The sequence below is a fragment of the Lepidochelys kempii genome, chromosome 19 (assembly GCF_965140265.1).
Source record: "Lepidochelys kempii isolate rLepKem1 chromosome 19, rLepKem1.hap2, whole genome shotgun sequence".
NCBI lineage: Eukaryota > Metazoa > Chordata > Testudines > Cheloniidae > Lepidochelys > Lepidochelys kempii.
In genome coordinates this window covers 19,474,039-19,493,739 of record NC_133274.1, presented here as the reverse complement: position 1 = coordinate 19,493,739, position 19,701 = coordinate 19,474,039, and the positions used below count along the sequence as shown (strand labels likewise).

The following is a 19,701-nucleotide window of genomic DNA, read 5'->3' as shown; positions in this document are numbered from 1 at the left end:
TTCCAAGTGATGCGTCCCCAGTTTATAACAGAAATTCTTGTTATTAATCCCTAAATGCATGACCTTGCACTTCTCACTATTAAATTTCATCCTATTACTATTACTCCAGTTTACAAGGTCATCCAGATCTTCCTGTGTGATATCCCGGTCCCCCTCTGTATTGGCAATACCTCCCAGCTTCGTGTCATCCGCAAACTTTATTAGCACATTTACCCTCTGTGACCTTTTGTTGGCCTGGCCTATGCCAGCAATATCACCCAATACTAAGAAGGGCTCAGCGCTGGCTGGCTCATCTGTATGTGCTTAGCTTCGAGTGTAGACCCAGCCAAATGGGGTACAGCACCATTTCAGCAAGCTGTGGCAGGGATTTTCTCCCAGCAGACCTTAACCATGGTTTTCCACAGTGGTGCTGAAAACAGTCTGTCCTAGTCTGCACTTGCAGCTAAAATGTGTACAGCTGAACTGAGGCCCAAATCAACAGAGTTGAAATCACTGGAAAGGCTCCCATTGACTGGAATGGAAGATGGGTCAGGCTGCTGGTGCTAAACCCACTGCTGACACCGGCTGTGCAGAAGCAGGCGACTGAGTCTTCATCTGAGTTTGGTCTGTAAGCAACTTAGGGCAGGGCCTCACCACCATGCAAGCCTGCAGTGTTATACAAGTACTGACTCTTCATCCTGTGTGAGCCCAATTGTATAGGAGACAATTGGAGGCTCAGTGGCTGCTACAGAAAAGCATTCACCAGAAAGCAAAGAGCACTAATAAGCAGCATTGCTTAAGGCAGCCAGCAGAGGGACATAAGGGGTTAACATTGCTGGTACCAAAAGATTAGAAGGAAGTTGTCAGCCATTTGAAACTCTCCTGGAATTGAAGCTTTGGGTAGTTTACTTTACAGCATCCCTGCAGGACTCCACTGCACTGATACCATTGTTCAGTTGCGACAGATGAAAACAGACTATTTGATCAAATCAAGAAGGCTCCTTGCATGTCTCTGCACCAGTGGCTCTGACTTGCTGCTGTTGCATTTCAAGAAATCCTTATTCTAGAGTTTTGTTTTAAAGCAAGACCCTGTGAGTTTTAGCAAATCGATCAAGAATCTGTTGAAGCTCTTTCAGGGGGGCTCCTTGGGGTTCTGCAATAACCAACCCCAACCTTTGTCAGCCCACACCCAGCAAACTCCTGGCTGCACCACAAAAAAGGTTGGCTCAGGAGGAGCTAATGTGACACCTGCACAGGAGACTGACAAGATGAGGCATGATAAGCAAACCAGGAAGCCCCGCCTTTCAGTTAAGCAGGAATGGCAGATACCGCACCCACTTACATGAGGCACTGACTCACAGCTGTGCAACAAACCAGCTAAATGACCCTGCGATTTCATAGGGAAGTCATTTGAATTGGGTGGACCTCAAGTATACTGTTTCAGGACAATTCACACAGGTAAACCAAGACTGGCTTGGTAATGCACAGCAAGTAACACTGAGCCTTGACATTCACTTACATGCTCTCGGGACTCTGTCCCTTAGCTCCCAGCATCCCACACATTAATTATGTTCCTTGGACTTCCTTACGGCATCTCAACTGCTCTTATGGAAACAATGCTAGGCTCCTGCGCTGGGCCTTCTGAATATTGGAGTTGTTTGTTCACTGGCAATTGAAAGCCAATGAGACTTAGGCTATGTCTACACTAAAGACATTACAGTGGGACAGGTGTACGCTTCTCTAAGGTCTCCTGTGTAGCTGCTCTATGCAGACAGGAGAGAGCTCTCCCGCCGGCATAATTAAGTCACCTCTAATGAGCAGCAGTAGATATACTGGCAGGAGAGCATCTCCCACTAACATCGCGCTGTCCACACCTGCGCTGCGGTTGGTGAAACTTTTGCCAGTTAGGGGAGTGTTTTTTTCACACCAGACGGACAAAAGTTTCATTGACTATAGTGCTACTGTAGACAAAGCCTTTGACTCAAATGCCTAAATCACTTCTGAAGATGTGACTTAGGCTGCTAAATCACTTAGGTACTTTTGAAATTTTTACCATTAATGTTTTGCATTTAATTTCCTAGGGTATTTTTAAAGATAAACAAAGAAAAAAGAAACTACACAAACATGTGACTCCTGCAGATAAAGGTAAATTCTTATAAATATCATGCTACCCCGTCATTTAACCTGAACCATTAACACCATTAATTTGCTCCAGAATTCACCTCTTGATGCAAAACTGTGTTCCAGAATCTGATTTCATATTTTAAAAACACATTTATTGTGCTGTGGAGAGAACACTGAAAGCATAAACCAAGGGTAAGCCCCTACCATGTTGCCTACCTGAGTCTGCAGAGAGCCTGAAACAGAAGCTTTGAAAAGTGTGAACTGTTCTGTTCATCTTAATCTATGACCCATGGATTCTGTGATTCCACATCAGGGAAAGTGTGGACCCCTTACTGAATGAGGGAGGCAACCTAGTGACAGAGGATGTGGAAAAAGCTAATGTACTCAATGCTTTTTTTGCCTCTGTCTTCGCGAACAAGGTCAGCTCCCAGACTACTGCACTGGGCAGCACAGTATGGGGAGGAGGTGGCCAACCCTCTGTGGAGAAAGAAGTGGTTCGGGACTATTTAGAAAAGCTGGATGAGCACAAGTGCATGGGGCCGGATGCACTGCATTTGAGGGTGCTAAAGGAGTTGGCGGATGTGATTGCAGAGCCATTGGCCATTATCTTTGAAAACTCATGGTGATCGGGCGAGGTCACGGATGACTGGAAAAAGGCTAATGTAGTGCCTATCTTTAAAAAAGGGAAGAAGGAGGATCCAGGGAACTACTGGCCGGTCAGCCTCACCTCAGTCCCTGGAAAAATCATGGAGTGGGTCCTCAAGTCCTCTGAAGCACTTAGAGGAGAAGAAAGTGATCAGGAACAGTCAGCATGGATTCACCAAGGGCAAGTCATGCCTGACTAACCTAACTGCTTTCTATGATGAGATAACTGGCTCTGTGGATGAGGGGAAAGCAGTGGACATGTTATTCCTTGACTTTAGCAAAGCTTTTGACACGGTCTCCCACAGTATTCTTGCCAGCAAGTTAAAGAAGCATGGGCTGGATGAATGGACTATAAAGTGGCTAGAAAGCTGGCTAGATCGACAGGCTCACAGGTAGTGATCAATGACTCCATGTCTAGTTGGCAGCCGATATCAAGCAAAGTGCCCCAAGGGTTGGTCTGCAGCAAGTCTGCAGATGACACTAAACTGGGAGGAGTGGTAGATACGCTGGAGGGTAGGGATAGGATACAGAGGGACCTATTCAAATTAGGGGATTGGGCCAAAAGAAATCTGATGAGGTTCAACAAGGACAAGTGCAGAGTCCTGCACTTAGGATGGAAGAATCCAATGCACCGCTACAGACTAGGGACCGAATGGCTTGGCAGCAGTTCTGCAGAAAAGGACCTGAGGTTACAGTGGATGAGAAGCTGGATATGAGTCAACAGTGTGCCCTTGTTGCCAAGAAAGCTAATGGCATTTTGGGCTGTATAAGTAGGAGCACTGCCAGCAGATCGAGAGACGTGATCATTCCCCTCTATTCGACATTGGTGAGGCCTCATCTGGAGTACTGAGTCCAGTTTTCGGCCACACACTACAAGAAGGATGTGGAAAAATTGGAAAGTGTCCAGCAGAGGGCAACAAAAATGATTAGGGGGCTGGAGCACATGACTTATGAGGAGAGGCTGAGGGAACTGGGATTATTTAGTCTGCAGAAGAATGAGGGGGGATTTGATAGCTGCTTTCAACTACGTGAAAGGGGATTACAAAGAGGATGGCTCTAGACTGTTCTCAGTGGTAGCAGATGACAGAACAAGGAGTAATGGTCTCAAGTTGCAGTGGGGGAGGTTTAGGTTGGATATTAGGAAAAACTTTTTCACTAGGAGAGTGGTGAAGCACTGGAATGGGTTACCTTGGAAGGTGGTGGAATCTCCTTCGAGGTTTTTAAGGTCAGGCTTGACAAAGCCCTGGATGGGATGATTTAGTTGGGAATTAGGTCCTGCTTTGAGCAGGGGTTGGACTAGCTGACCTCCTGAGGTCCCTTCCAACCCTGATATTTTATGATTCTTTGGGGTCAGGGAGCTAGAGTCCTACTTGCATCCAGGGTGTCCCTAGCCTCTGTTTGCCAAAAGCGGGGAATGGGCGACCGGGAATGGATCACTTGATGATTACCTGTTCTGTTCAATTCCTCTGGGGCACCTGGCTTTGGCATTGGCCACTGTCGGAAAACGGGATACTGGGCTAGATGGACTTATGTTCAGGGAACAGAGGGAATGAGAAGTGCGGGTTGGATTGCCTAAGGAACAGCATGGAGAGCCAGGGAGATGAATTGCTGTAGCTGGCTACAGGCTCGTCTTCTCCGTTGCAGGCAGACATGAGGGAAAGGAGGTTGCTTGGACAGCACTGTGGGAGAGCATAATAAAAATGCCCTTTCTCAAAGATAATTATTATTAAAAAGAATCACTGATTAATGGCCAGTCAAAGAGTATTTTCATCTCTGGGCCACAGCTGTGTGTGTCAGAAGAGGGATGGGGCAGCGCGGTAAGGGGGCAGGGAGTCGGGTGTGGAGGTTGGATAGAGGGCAGGGGAGTTGGGGGGTGGTCAGGGGCCGGGGCAGTCAGAAGACGGGGAACAGGGGGGTTGAATGGGGGTTGATACACAAGTGAGGAAGTCAAGCAGAGAGACTCATGTTGCTTCACTGGCAATTACTGATATTTGGAATCTAATCCTAAAAGAAGGACAGAATCAACAGAGCAAAGAAATGGCACTGTCCAGATTCTTATAGACCCTTCTAAGCCCTGGAGAGTGCAAACCATAAAACAGCAGCTGAGCAAGGGTCTCCCTCTAAAGTGCTTTTTCAGGCAGGGCTGGACATCATGTCTTCATTTCACTTGGCCTTTCTCTCTTGGACTGTCTGAAGAGTATGTCACAGGAAAGAAACATTGACTTTGCTGTGCTCTGGCTGGACCAGACCATCTCCCCCACCCCTCTGCTTCTGCCCAAAGAGGGGAAAGAGTGGGAAACCCAGGCCTTTGGCCCAACTTTTCTCGGTGGTAAGAGAATGAAGTCAACCAGAACAAGTCTCCCCCACTGCCAACTCTAGGAAGCCCCAAAACACTGTCTGTGAATTTGGAGCTATGCATTTTCGTGGATGAAGGAGGAGCAGGTAGGGCAGGGATCTCCCAAGTAAAACAGAACTGACCACATCAACATTGCCACACCTGGGCTCCGCTCTCGCTCAGGTGTCATTTTGTCAGTCTGGGTGTATTTAATTTATACGGTAGCCTTTCCTCCTCGGCCAGTCCTTAATCATCTGTATTGCTCTTCCTTGAACTCCCTCTAATTAGTCTACACATTTCTGGTAATGAAGGGCTCAGAAGTGAGTGCAACACGGCAGCTGCAGATTCACCTGAGTGGCATGGAGAAGTAATTTACCCCCTGCTCCCTGCAGGCCAAAGCTGTATACACATTTTGCAGATATTCTGCATCATGCTCATGTCTAGTTTCATGTCCACTAACTCCCTGGGTGTCTTTTAACATTCACATCAGAGACACAGTATCAATCTACATACCTAGATACTTGTGTGGGCTTCATCACCCTAGGGTCTGAGGGTAACATTTTCAAAAGCACTGAGGTGCCTACGTCCTATATTCAAAAGGGGCTTTGATTTCAATGGGAGTTAGGCACCTACATATCTTTGAGAATTTGGCCTTAGGAGCCACTAAAAGCATTTAGGCACCTTGTCCCATTGAGAGAATCTCTTTGGAAAACGTGATGTAGGCATCTAAGTCACATATGTGCTTTTGAAAACGTTACTGTGAATGCCCAACTCTTTCTTGTCCTTCCCGGCCATAGAGAAGCAGGTGAAGGGGTTTTGGTGGCTTTTAATGAATCCCTGAGAATGAAGGGGCTGCTGTGGGGAAGCCAAGAGGTAGGCTCTTCATTTAGCTCGGAATATGGAACGGCAAGTGATTCTTATTTCTTCTGGCAGAGATCTCAAGTTGTACTCGAGATCTCTGTGAACACAGAGCTCACCTTCCTGTGTGTGACCTACAGCGTACTCCTGGGTGAATTCTGCGCCACTGTGCATGCACAGAATTAATGTTCCCAGAAGATTTCTTTACCTCCCCCCAGAAGAATGAATTTCTGACAGGGAAGCAAATGGAAGCCACAAGAGTGGTCGTGTAACCCACCCCAGCAGTATGTTTCGAGTGCGGGGGCAGCCGGCAGAGAGGTAAATCACTATGGGGCAAGGGGCAGGACTGGGGAAGACCCAGCTGGTGCCTTGTGACAAAGTGGGGATTTTCCCTTGTTATGTCGTATGTGAGCCTTACTGTTGAACCTATAGGAGTTTTAGTGTTTTGCATGAATACTGTGCATGCCTCCATTTCCCTGTGTGCTGCACCAATGCCAAGGTGGCGGGAATAAGGGTGTGTGACTTTGGCTGAGACCTGCGGGGGCAGGTGAGGCTGCTCAGGCTGCCTGCATGTGAACGAAGGACAATGCCCATTGTAACTTGAGAACCAGGAGGGGGATGCAACCAGGTGACTCTCGGCCCAGGAATCAGGACAAAGACTGGAGGAGGAACAATGGGTGTGTCAGAGACCAGGCAGCAGAGTAACAAGTAACAGAAACACCATATGGGAAAGGACAGGGCAGAGGGTGTTTGTACAGAATCTAGCACAATGTGTCCCCATTCTTGGTTTGTCCTTAGACACTACCAGAATAAATGTGTTATGTATTAACTCTTCACCAGCCAGGACAGAGCCCCTTCCAGTCTGTGGCACTCCCCTTCTGTAGGATTCCCAAGGGCACTGGTGGGCAGGGGAAACTCTGGCTGTGGTGCCAGGCAGCTGGGGAGGACAGAGATCTCTGGAGCTAGTGTTCCAGGGTCTGCTGGATAGCCCTGCATCTGTTAGATACACGGTTTCTAGGAAATAAATTTGCTGTCCATGTCATGAGACTTGGCATCCAAGGGTTAAGAAGACCACATCCCTCATCCTCTCCATGGGACAGCAAATCTTACCCCTCTGACAGACCCTCACAGCTTTCATCCCCTTTGGCCACCTTTGTGGTTTGTCTCCAGCAGCGCAGATCTGACTTGAGGATTTCTCTCCTGCAGAATACCTGTGTTAAGGGTTGCATCCGATGAAGTGAGCTGTAGCTCACAAAAGCTTATGCTCAAATAAATTTGTTAGTCTCTAAGATGCCACAAGTACTCCTTTTCTTTTTTGCGAATACAGACTAACACGGCTGCTACTCTGAAACCTGTGTTAAGGGTATTTCCCCAGACACTGAAGATGCTTCACTCCAAGCGGAACCTTATGTTGGTACTCCCTGCCCAGTGCACAAGCTACACAAAGGGAGTATTAAGGCTGCAACTCTAAAAATGCATAAAACCTGAGACATTTTAAAGACAAACTTCCAACAGAAACATTATATCTCCTATATCACACCCAGACTAAGACATTCTCTGCATTTCACAGCATGAACTGTATTCCAAAATACTACACACAAAGATGCCATGTAGCTAAGTTAACTTTGCTGTGGGGACCTTCGCATTAGGATTCCATTTCTGCTGCGTGTTTAAATGCTTGACATTAATGCTACATTAACGTTATTTAGTTTTAAAGTGGAGGACAGTTTTTCCTCCACTTTGAAACAGACATTTGCAAATGATTCACATGACACAGGGAATGAATGATTTCTCAGTTCTGCTCCAAATACTAGTTCAGGAATCTTCTCTCTCCTCTGGTATGTTTCACTAATGTATCACATGTACCAACAAGTTCTTGAAGCAGTTTCATCATATTTTCCCTTTAAGGTAACCCATTACACACCCACATGAGGCACAGGGACCTCACATCACGAGCCAGCTGAAAGTGCTGCAATGGAATCAGATGATCAACTCAGGCTTTCAGTCTCTGCGGTATCTTCTTGGCTTTAGAAACTGTATGGCATGTTTTTCAACACATCCAGACAAGGAAGCCACTTACTACTTCTCAGTTTTAGGATTCAGACTGTATGCATGAAAACAATTTACACCATTAAGAGTTAATGTGAAAACAAAGCAGGACAGGTCCAGTTGCAGCCTGTCATGAACATGCAGCACTGCAGCAAAATCTGTTATTCACAATTTTAAGATGTTCTGCTGAATGCAGCATAATATGACAGAGCTGAAAAAAATGCTAAAACAGAGAGTTACACTCTGATGAGCCCTTGATAGATATCGTTAAGCAAATTTTAGTCAATTTGAATTGTCCAGATTATGTAACATAAAATTATTTTTAAAGTGAAACATTTAATTAAAAAAAAAAAGAAATTTTCTTGATCTCTCTGCTCAGCGGTGTATCCTACCTGCATTTGGACTTCTCTCACCTAGTTAGGTAGGGAGATGCATTTTTAACTAGACTCTCAGACTTTAAAAGGTCAGAAGGGACCATTATGATCATATAGTCTGACCTCCTGCACAGTACAGGCCACTGAACCTCACCCACCCACTGGTGTGATAGACCCAGAACCTCTGTGTGAGTTACTGAAGTACTCAAATTATGATTTAAAGACTTTAAATTACAGAGAATCCAATCCACCATTGACTTTAGTTCAAACCAGTAAGAGACCCATGCTGCAGAGGAAGGCAACCCCCACCCCGCACAGTGTCTCTACCAATGTAACCTGGAGAAAAATTCCTTCCCAACCTCAAATAAGGCAGTGAGTTATACCCTGAGCATGTGGGCAAGACCCAGCAGCCAGACACCTGGGAAAGAATTCACTGTAGTAACTCAGAGCCCTCCCCATCTAGTGTCCCATCACCAGCCATTGGAAATATTCGCTACTAGCAGTCACAGCTGGGCCAGATGCCATGATAGGAAATATCATACCATCCCCTCTACTAACTGAGAACCTAATACTTAATAAATTCTTTAGAACCCATTGTAAAAGAAGAAGTTACACAAGAAAACACAGAACCAACTGACCAAACTGCCTAGGTGGCAGGAGTCTCAGTACTGAATACTACAGTAAAGTTGAGAAGGCCCTGTCATTCAAACCGTCCCTTATAGGTGCTCATTCCTTGCTCAGAAATATTCCTTATTCACTGAAAGTTTTGGGCCCAGCCCTAAAGCAGTTTTTAGGAAGTATGAAAAAAATCTGTCCAGCCATTTCTGAACTAAGTGATCATGACAAAACCCAAAACAATTAATAACTTTTCCAATTAAAAAAAAAAAAGTTTCACTCTTGTTCACATAACACAAAAAGGGGTTGAAATTTAAAACTTAAAACATAGTGTGTGGATAGTCCTCAATGAAGGCTTGTTGACAGGTAAGTTTGATACTGAGTGAGGTTCTCCTGCTTGTGTTAGGCAAGGGATCAGCCTAGCCCTAGAAGGCCACACTGGTTCCTTCTGGCTTTAAAAAAAATCTATTGCTCTGAAAACAATTGTCGGAGTAAGTTCACAGTTACAGCTGTTTGGATGCATGTGTTGGTATACGGATGATTGATTAAACAGACTAAAGCCCAAACTGTCCCCATCATGGCTGGAAGGGGCAAAAACACCACACATTACCCTTGGTCCCGAGAGGCATGAAAGAGTGGGAGATGTAAGCCCTGCAGCATTGCTCCCTCTTCCCTCGCCCACAGGGGACTGAGATCTACATGCAGAGAGCTGGGCAAGGCTGAGTGCTTCTGCCCCACAGGGTTGGCAGTTGTGCAAAAGCAAAACTGTGCTGGGCACATGCACCAATCTATGCTGGCAAGAATGATACTGTGCTGTTCAAAGTCACAAGGAAAGCACCATGGTGGCACAGACAAGTAAGCAAACATGTATGGGCAGATAGTAATGCTGCCATGGTCTATGTTGGCAGATGCCAATTTTCCAAAGTTCAGCTGAATCATAAAAATTCTGTTCTCTTCCACAGGGATTTAAGTGATCAGTTTTTGTGCCAACCCTTCACAAATCTGGAGGCATGAGCTAGTGACCGGGAACTGGGAACTCTTGAATTCTAACCCTGGCTCTCACACAGACTCTTTCTGTGGCCTTGGATAAGTCATTTTACCTGCCGCAGTCTTCCCATCTACAAAATGTGGCTAATGATACTTAGGTGCCTCAGGGCAATTGTGAGAATTTACTGGTTAATATTGGTACAGCTTTTTGAGGTGGACAAGTGGAGCGTATAAGTGGTCAAAGCTAGTAAATGAATCCAAACCCCAGTGCTGCTCCCAGATTGATTTGGCACAAACTGACCCACGTGCATTTATTCTCTCTCTCTCCCTTTTCAATTTAGTTTTATGGTTTTTTTCCCTTTATTTAACAATATGCAAACAGCAATGCATTATAGTAAACAGCTTTAGTATAGAAAAGTCAGCGAACACAAAGGATATGCTTTTCAGAACAACAGAAAACTTGCCCAAATAGCAGAGACTGTCTAAAGCTGTAACAACAGAAGTAGTAAATTGAAATACAGCAACTGGGCAATGAAGCCAAGTTTACAAACTTAGGGCCATATTCTCAGATGTAAATCACCTCTGCTCCATTGAAATCAAGAGAAATATGCCACTTTACACCAGCTGTGAACCTGTCTAGCATATCTTATATGAACACACACCTATTGATGGATATTTTGTTACATTTGACAGGTCAATACTTTGGCAGCCTTTCCCTGGCCTTCTTAACCCAATAAATATCTGATCCAAGTTCTGTCCTAGGATGGTTCTTTGTACAATAACATAATGAACTTCAGAGACTGAGTACAACCTGGAGAGTTATCCCAATGCTCCAGTGCATGGAACTAGCGGTCCTCATATGCTCATCCTGCAGTGAGTACAACTGAAACGTGTCACTCTTGTCTACAGATTGGTTGATGTGCTGATTTTAGTATTATACCCAACTACCAAAGATAAATGTTCTAATCAAATGATACTATTTTCATCCCATTATTATAATAATACTTTGCTGCTTTCTAGCAGCTCCTTCCATCTGAGAATCTAAGTACTTTGCAAACATTAGTTAAAGCAGCTTCACAACGTCTGAGACAGGCAAGTTAGCTCCATTTTACAGATAGGAAATGGAGTCCTTGTCTACATTGCGGTGTGTCTGCATCAGTGCAAACCTCTAGTGCAGATGAGCAAAGCTGCCATTTGCATCAGTGCATCTTACTCTACTTCCATCATTTATGGAAATGAAACCTGGGTGACCTATTGACAGTACCTCTAGAGTCTGGAGAGGTATCACCAACGATGCATCCAGAAGATCCTTCGCATCAAGTGGCAAGATCACCGCACTAATGCCAGCATCCTCACTTAAGCAATGTCACCATCATTGAAGCAATGATCCTCATGCACCAACTCTGCTGGGCTGGACATTGTGTGCGGATGCCAGACTCTCACCAAAACAAGTCCTCTACTCTCAGCTCACCCATGGTCAGAGATCTTGTGGTGGTCAGAGGAAATGCTACAAAGAGACACAAAGCATGTCTCAAGAAAACTGCGGTGGACACCACAAACTGGGAGGAGCAAGCCACCAACTGAACTCAATAATGCCACATCCTCCATCAGGCAGTGGCCCGCTTCAAGAAGAAGCGCCTTGCCCTCAAAGCTGAAAAGTGGGGGGGAAGGGAATAGAACTTTCTCCCAGCAGGCAGCTGACCCACCAGGAAATGTCTCCACCTACTGTGGGTGGAGGTCTGGTTCCAGGACTGGACTCCTAAGTCATCTCAGGACCCATATGTAAATCTGTGGTAGAGATCATCATTGAATTGAGGGAATCGCCGATGATTACAGCCCTACCAAATTCACGGCCATGAAAAAATGTGTCACAAACTGTGAAATCTGGTGTCCCCCCGGTGAATATGGTCTTTTGTGTGCTTTTACCCTATACTATACCGGTTTCACAGGTGAGACCAGCGTTTCTCAAATTGGGGGTCCTGACCCAAAAGGGAGTTGTGGGGGGGGGGGAATGTCACAAGGTTATGGGGGCGGTGTCAAGGTATTGCCACCCTTACTTCTGCGCTGCCTTCAGAGCTGGGTGACCGGAGGGCGACAGCTGTTGGCTGGATGCCCAGCTCTGAAGGCAGCGCCCCGCCAGCAGCAGTGCAGCATAGGGGTGGCAATCCCGTACCCGGCCATCCTGACTTTTGCGCTGCTGCTGGCGGCGGCTCTGCCTGCAGAGCTGGGCTCCCGGCCAGCCGCCGCCGCTCTCCAGCTGCCCGGCTCTGAAGGCAGCGCCCTGCCAGCAGCAGTGCACAATAGGGGTGGCGATCCCGTACCCGGCCATCCTGACTTCTGCGCTGCTGCTGGCAGCGGCTCTTCCTTCAGAGCTGGGCTCCTGGCCAGCCGCCGCCGCTCTCCAGCTGCCTGGCTCTGAAGGCAACGCCCCGCCAGCAGCAGTAAGGGTAGCAGTACTGCAACCTCCCCTACAATAACCTTGTAACCACTCCCCCATAACTCTTTTTTGGGTCAGGACCCCTAAAACAACACACTGAAACTTCAGATTTAAATAGCTGAAATGATGAAATTTAGGATGTTTAAAATCCTCTGACAGTGAAATTGACCAAAATGGACCATGAATTTGGTAGGGCCCTACTGATGAGGACGACCTCCAAGCAGGGGTAAGGAAAAGCCGGACAAATTGTGGTTTATAGCAGTTTATCTGGTCTACAGTAGCTGAAATCTCAGTGTAAAAAAGGCCAAAGACACAGAGAGGTTGAGGCCAAAATTGTGAAATTTGGGTGGCTAAAGTTAGGCACTTAAGTTCATATTTAGTCGCTTAAATAAGCGGCCTGATTTTCAAAGGTGCCGAGTACCACAAATGCCCTTGACCTTTGTAGGAGCTGCCGGTGCTCAGCACTTTTAGGAATCAGGCCACTTATTTAGCCGCCTAACTTTAGCCAGCAGAGGTTGAATTATGGTTTTCACCCAACTGAATCAGTGGCTGCTAGAGCTCTAGAAACCGGAACTCCGATTCCCAGTCCCCTTCTAGGCACGCTCCCATTGTTCCTGTAAACTCACTTTTGTAAAGGTAAGAAGCAGTAGCAGTCAAACTCTACCAGAGACAAAGCCAAATCTCACAGGGAGGGTAAATGAAATGGCTGCTGCTCCCAAATCTAAACACGGCAATCCAGCAATATGAATAATTCACGGCAACACTTAGTACATTTACCAAACTATGGAGAAAAGAGATTGAATTAAGACTATTGTCAATAAAGGAAATAAAATGCGGCACAGTGAAGATGGGGGAAAAGCCTGGCCCCCCCGGAAGATGGCCCTGCCTGGAACAGAGTGAGTGAGTGAGTGACAGGACAAGTACAGGCAGCAAGTATACGTACGATTTTAGAATTTTAAAGCAATTTTTGCAGTTATTGGACTGTACTAAGAGTTAGAAGCGGTTACACCTCATAAACCCTGCATTATAACCATTACCACTACTCATAATTAATAGAAGAAATGGTTTTAAACATACATTTTCTAGCCAAGATTATTTGCTTAACCAGATTTCAGAGTAGCAGCCGTGTTAGTCTGTATTCGCAAAAAGAAAAGGAGGACTTGTGGCACCTTAGAGACTAACCAATTTATTTGAGCATAAGCTTTCGTGAGCTACACAGTATGCATCCGATGAAGTGAGGTGTAGCTCATGAAAGCTTATGCTCAAATAAACTGGTTAGTCTCCAAGGTGCCACAAGTCCTCCTTTTCTTTTTGCTTAACCAGAGATTCAAGTTTCTGAATATTTTCCCATTTAGTGAAAAAGTTCAGTTAAGCTAACATCATTTTTTGAAGAGATTATGTAATAAATACCAAATGTATTATATGTCCTAATTGCTGGCCTGAGTGAAAAGGAATGAATTTACAGTGTCAGAAGGCTTGCTTACACTGGAAAAATATATCATGTTAGAAGTTGTGTTAACTAAAACGTGTTCCCTAACACAGTGTTAAATACATTCGCAATGTTGTTGTAGCTGTACTGGTCTCAGGATGTTAGAAAGACAAGATGGGTGAGGTAACATCTTTTACTGGACCAACTTCTGTTGGTGAGAGAGACAAGCCTGAGCTACACAAAGCTCTTTAAAGTATTTAACAAATATGATTTAGCACGTAGAGCGGATAAGGACATGTTTTAAATGGTGGTCATCTGGTTGTGCTTAACCCTAGGGATTAATACTTTCTAAACAAGACTTGCTCCTGTCTACACTAGGAACTAAGTTGTGTTTAACATCATGTTAGTTAAAACGTATTCAATAACATGTTTTCCAACGTAACACATTTTCCCAGTATAGACAAAGTTGGAGAAGTTAGCACAGAGTATCCTGTCAACATTTTTATAGTCAGCTTCCTGGATGCCAGAATCAACAATGTGGCTTCAAACTGGAGGGAAGAGACTTTACTGGAACAGCTTGTGTGCATAAGACTAATAATTTCTATAAACACTGGTATTTCTTTTCAAACATTTTCCCCAATTTTAATTAACAAATTTGCACTATCAGGAAATTTTCAAAAGTGAACCCTCCATTGCTACTTATTATTTATTTAAAATGCATCCGTCGTAGAAGTATTCAAAAATAAAACTGTTAATGATAACTTGAGGGTGTTAATGAAGCAATAAACATGCCCTGGCCTAAATGAGCTATAAAGGTGGAAGGGCTTCTCAGCCCAGGAAATAGCTATTACGGAGTGAACAAGGAACCCCGTGCTTTGTGGTTTCCACCTGCCACCTCTGTGTATGATTTATTGCTAGGAATCCTTGCATTCAGAACTTCTACCAGATGCTCCCCAAAATACATCAACCCTAGTTTTCTAAATCTTTCTTCTTCTGACTCTTTCTTATCTCTTCTGGAAGGCTTAGCCCGCCTACCCCTCATTCTCTCTAAGAACAGTTATTAATATCTAAGTAAGGATGACAGCGTGGGGAAGAGGTCAGACATTAATACAGTCATCTTTATTGTGGGCACACTTACAGAGAATTCTGACAGCAATGGCCTGTCTCTAGGGCCCTACCAAATTCATGGTCCATTTTGGTCAATTTCACGGTCATAGGATTTTAAAAAATTGTAAATCTCATGATTTTAGCTATTTAAATCTGAAATTTCACAGTGCTATTTTAGGGGTTCTGACCCTAAAAGAGTCGGGGGGAGTCGCAAGGTTGTTGTAGGGGAGGTTGCAGCACTGTCACCCTTAATTCTACACTCCTGCTGCTGGCGGCAGCTGCCTTCAGGACTGTGGAGCCGGAGAGCGGTGGCTGCAGCCTGGGAGTCCAGCTCTGAAGGCAGAGCCACTGCCGGCACCAGCACAGAAGGAAGGATGGCCCGGTACGGGATTGCCACCCTTACCTCTGCACTGCTGCCTGCTGAGCTGGGCCCTCCGTCAGCAGCCACCACGCCCCAGCTGCCCAGCTCGGAAGGCAGCAGCGCAGAAGTAAGGGTGGCAGATTTCACAGTTCATGACGCATTTTTCATGGCTGTGAATTTGGCAGGGCCCTACCTATCTCACAACGGAGACACTTCGATTATCCATACACAGATTATGTAAATTCATATGCTTTCAGTGGCTGAGGACCATTTTTAACCAAAGTGTGTTCATTTGCATATTGTACAAGTACTGATAAATGCTGTAACCCTTTCCTCATCCCAGATGATCAAAGCAAAGTGCATAACTTCAAAACAAACATATAGGTATGGCTCAGAAACGTACATCTTCCCTGGGCTCTGGTGGCCTGATGCAACTCCAGTGCTACAGAATAGTTCAGAACTAAATGTGTCATTTTAAGCATCTTCAACTGTTCGCTAGATGTTCATGTACATCCACACACAGCGAAGTGATGTTTAAAAACTCATTATCTATGTACATTTCAATTATTAATTTTTTCAGTGGTTTGGTAAGCCAGGAGAAATTAACTACTCCTGACATTTACAGATTAAAATCTAATCCTTCCAAGCCTAGTTCTAATGTATTTATTGGTTGATCTGGGTGTCCTTAAACTGGCTTAACTGGTTTAGATGTTTGAGATTTGGCATAAGAAAAATGCAAGTTTGCAATTAAAGTGTCTTACCATTGTGGAGAAATATCCCCTCTGCGAGGGCTCCACAAACATTAAAACACAAATACCAGCAATCACCACTTGGAAACGATAAATGCAGCATCTCAGGAAGAATTATAAATGGGAACAGAAAAAGAAGGAAGAAATTTGATCAGTGTTCCAATATTAAAATCACAGTCTTCCCACGAGATTTTAGGATGGGGGAAAGTAAGGCAAAGCCCTCAAAGTAAGCCTCAACTCTGGAAAATCAGAAAAGCTGAAATAAAAATAAAATATAAACCTGAAACTGGTCTTATTAAAGGTGGTATTATTCAGGTATTACCAAGTGAACGACGAGTGTGCGGGGGAATTCAGATGAATACAGAGCTATTGGAAAAGGTAATATTAAGTGGGGATAATAATAAAACAACGGGAAAATTTATTTACAGGGCGCCCATGCCTGGGGTCTCAGGGCACCTAATAAAACTAGAATAGAACAACAACAAAAACCACAGAGACAACATAATCCGACACATTACAAGGCATTGTAATTGAGCATTACAAGGACAGAATGCCTGTTAATGAATTTCATATTATATTAAACATTGTTGGTTACAAAAAGGTTTAATGAATTCTACAGAAATTGCTGAAAGTCTTGAAAACCAGACAGGGGCCAGTTCCAGAATACTTCTAAAACAAGGCTATGCTGAGATCTCCTAGGACAAGGTGCACATATGTTTCTGATGCCTATACTGTACTAAACACATTTGCTCTGAAGTAACAGAGCTGCCCCTCGGCTAACAAACTGGTGCTAACCGAGTGAGAAAATGCTCTGAATATTTAAGGAAAGCAGAAGCCATTGGCGGACTCCTTCTGCAAACAACAGCCTGGATCAGTCAAAGATCATGGTGGGTGAAACAACCCCAAGCTTGATCAGGAAGCCTCTGTGCACTACTTGCGTCTACGTCTGCATGGTCAGGAAAATGGTTTCGTTTTAGAAACTTGGAAAATTCCTCGGAGTAAACCGAGCAAAAACCGATCTGCCCTGGAGAGGGTTCTGATCAACATAATTATGTCTGACGCAGAAGAATTCTCTGCTTGTTCCCGCATTTAACCAGCACACTGGAGATTTTTCCATTAAAAATTGTGAACTTTCCGCTTAAACCACCCTCCTCAGTAGCAGACCCAACAGCGGGAGACCATTTTCCATTCACGCCGCGAGTTAACTCGACCTCCATGGAACCCCCCAGCGCGAGGACTTTTGCGCAAACCGCAGGGACTTTGTTTGGCCCCTGTGCGTGCTCCGGCGTCTATTGCAAACACCAAACGAAAGGGCGCTGGGATTTCTGAGTCAACATTACCGCCGCCCCGTCTCCCCGGCCAAGGAAACGGCGCTAGGAGAGCTCGCCCGCCAGCTGCTGCGCCTGGCGCGGGCACCCGCTGGGCTCACGCTCCCTGCTGGGCTGCGGGGCGGGAGCTGTCCCCGGCCCCGCACGGAAACGCCGCGGCCCCCGGCCCGGCCGCATGTCGGCGGCGGGCGGGCGGGCTCGGAGCGCGGGGCTCGGCGGCTGGCGGGCGGGCTCGGAGCGCGGGGCTCGGCGGGGAGCTGCGGCCAGAAGTTCCAGCCCCGACTCCGGAGGAGTCTCCCGAACAAAGCAACGGCCGGGGGCCCCGCGCCCCGGCTCCCCCTGCCCCGCCAGGGCTGCCGCCGGCCCCGCGAACAAAGCCAGCGCCTCCCCCGCCCCGCCCCGGGCCGGGCTCCCCCGGGACCCGGCCCGCTCCCCGCGGCTCCCCGCACACCCCTGCCGGCCCCGAGCCCGCGTCCCGCCGGGAACTTGCCCGAGTCCCGGGGACGGAGCCTCCTGCCAGGCAGCCGGGTCCCGCCTCTCGCCGCCTGGGGCTCCCGGGGCTCCGCGGCGGCAGCAGCCCGCTGGCTCCGGGCTCGGGCTCGGGCTCCTGACAATGAGAGGCGGGGACCAGCCCGGGCTGGCGGCCTGACGTCAGGGGAGCCGCGGGGCGGGGGGCGCTGGCTTCCCGGGCGGGCCGCAGCGGCGGGGGCGGGCGGGCCCGGAGCGGGGCGCCGCGGCTGGTGCTGCCGCGCGGCTCCCGGGCCCCCGGTCTGCGGCTCGCGGGGCTTTGCCGGGGCGGGGAGCGGGGCGCCGCCCGAGCCAGCCGGGGCAGCCCCTGGCGGCGGCCAACCCGCCGGAATTGCCCGCGAGTCTCCGGGCTTTAAAGATGGGTCTTGAATCACAGGGCAGGTCACGCGGGGACACCGCCAGGAATAGGTCCGACCCGAGCTGAGCACCCGGCCCTTGGCCAGCGAGAGCAGCGGGCTGCTGGGGCCGGTAACCAGCCGCCGCTGCCTGCGGACAGCCCCTGCCGCCCGGCCGGGCCCCCGGACAGCCCCGGGGAGTTGTGCAGGGAGGCAGAGCCTGGTCTGGGCAGGAGCCTTTCCCTGGCCTGGGGAACCCGGCTGAACTTGCGCCCGGTTCGAGGAGTGCCTGGCTGGTTAAAATAATGTCTCTCCGCAGTCCCGGCCCCTAGGCACAGGCCCCTAGCTGCGGTGCACTCACTGGGATTTTCCCTCTGAGAAGTTGCCTATTTAATTATCTTTAAGGGTGCACATTGCGTGCCCTGCCGCATTCCCTACTCAGTGCGAGCCCTCAGTGGGGGAACAAACGTGTTTTCCAAGATGGTATTCTCTTGTGGTCAGCAAATTCCTCCACAGTAGAGACTTACCAGGAAAATAAACAGCACCCGTAATAATAATAATAATAAACCAAATAACCCCCCAGGCACAGTGTTAGGAGCTGTGACGGTCGGAAAGCACGTCAGGGAATGCCCCAGAACCGAGGGCGCCTGTATCATGGTAACTCTGCCCTCTTGTGCATATGCACAGCGACAGTATTTAATTACAGAATCTTAGACTATTATCTCCGCAGAACCTCTGCCTCATTCTGTGCGCTGACTGAGCGGCGTGTGTGAAAGATGGAGAAATACTTAGATAATGAGACAGAAGCTGTGGGGATCTTCACATTATTTTTGGTAGGCAAACTTAATTGTGATCGTTCCTACCGTTCAATTTCTTCCCTTTCTAACCTCAACATTTTCTAACTTTTTTTCCACATATTTCTGCCTCTTCAACTTTTTGAGGTGTAGAATTTTATACATGTGCTTGTGGTGACATAAATGGAAACAACTGTGACAAACAATGCTAACATCTTGGTTATTTTCAATTTTTTCCCTTAACTAGCCTATGTACAATATTTTGTTAGTGCTACCTCTAATAGAACTTCTTCAAACTCCTAAGTTGGCAAAAGATTTTATTTGTAACATTATAGAAAATTAAATCTGTACCTTTGTGATGGGAGAATATCCAAAGAGTATAGATTTCATTTTCTGTAAAATTGCAATTAAATCAGCCCAGCGGTTTAAGGTTTGAAAGAGTTAAAATATCTCTTTTTTTAAAAATGTCCATAGCTCTAAAAGACTAGTGCATGGGTTAGTTATAAAAATAAATGAAAAACAACTCTTATTAGTATTAGCAAACACAACAAGATAAGGAGTACTTGTGGCACCTTAGAGACTAACCACTTTATTTGAGCATGAGCTTTCGTGAGCTACAGCTCACTTCATCGGATGCATACCGTGGAAACTACAGCAGACTTTATAT

At 46.7% G+C, this 19,701-nt stretch overlaps 1 protein-coding gene across 3 annotated transcripts in view; it reads right to left on the bottom strand.

The window, feature by feature from the left end:
* The window catches only part of LUZP1 (leucine zipper protein 1), a 67,473-nt gene extending 49,464 nt beyond the window's left edge, over positions 1 to 18,009 (bottom strand). For all 3 annotated transcript variants that reach the window (XM_073317298.1, XM_073317299.1, XM_073317300.1), the window contains exon 1: positions 17,868 to 18,009. The gene's annotated coding sequence lies outside the window, so the exon portion shown is untranslated. The remainder of the gene's footprint in view (positions 1 to 17,867) is intronic.
* Positions 18,010 to 19,701: the final 1,692 nt, after the last annotated feature.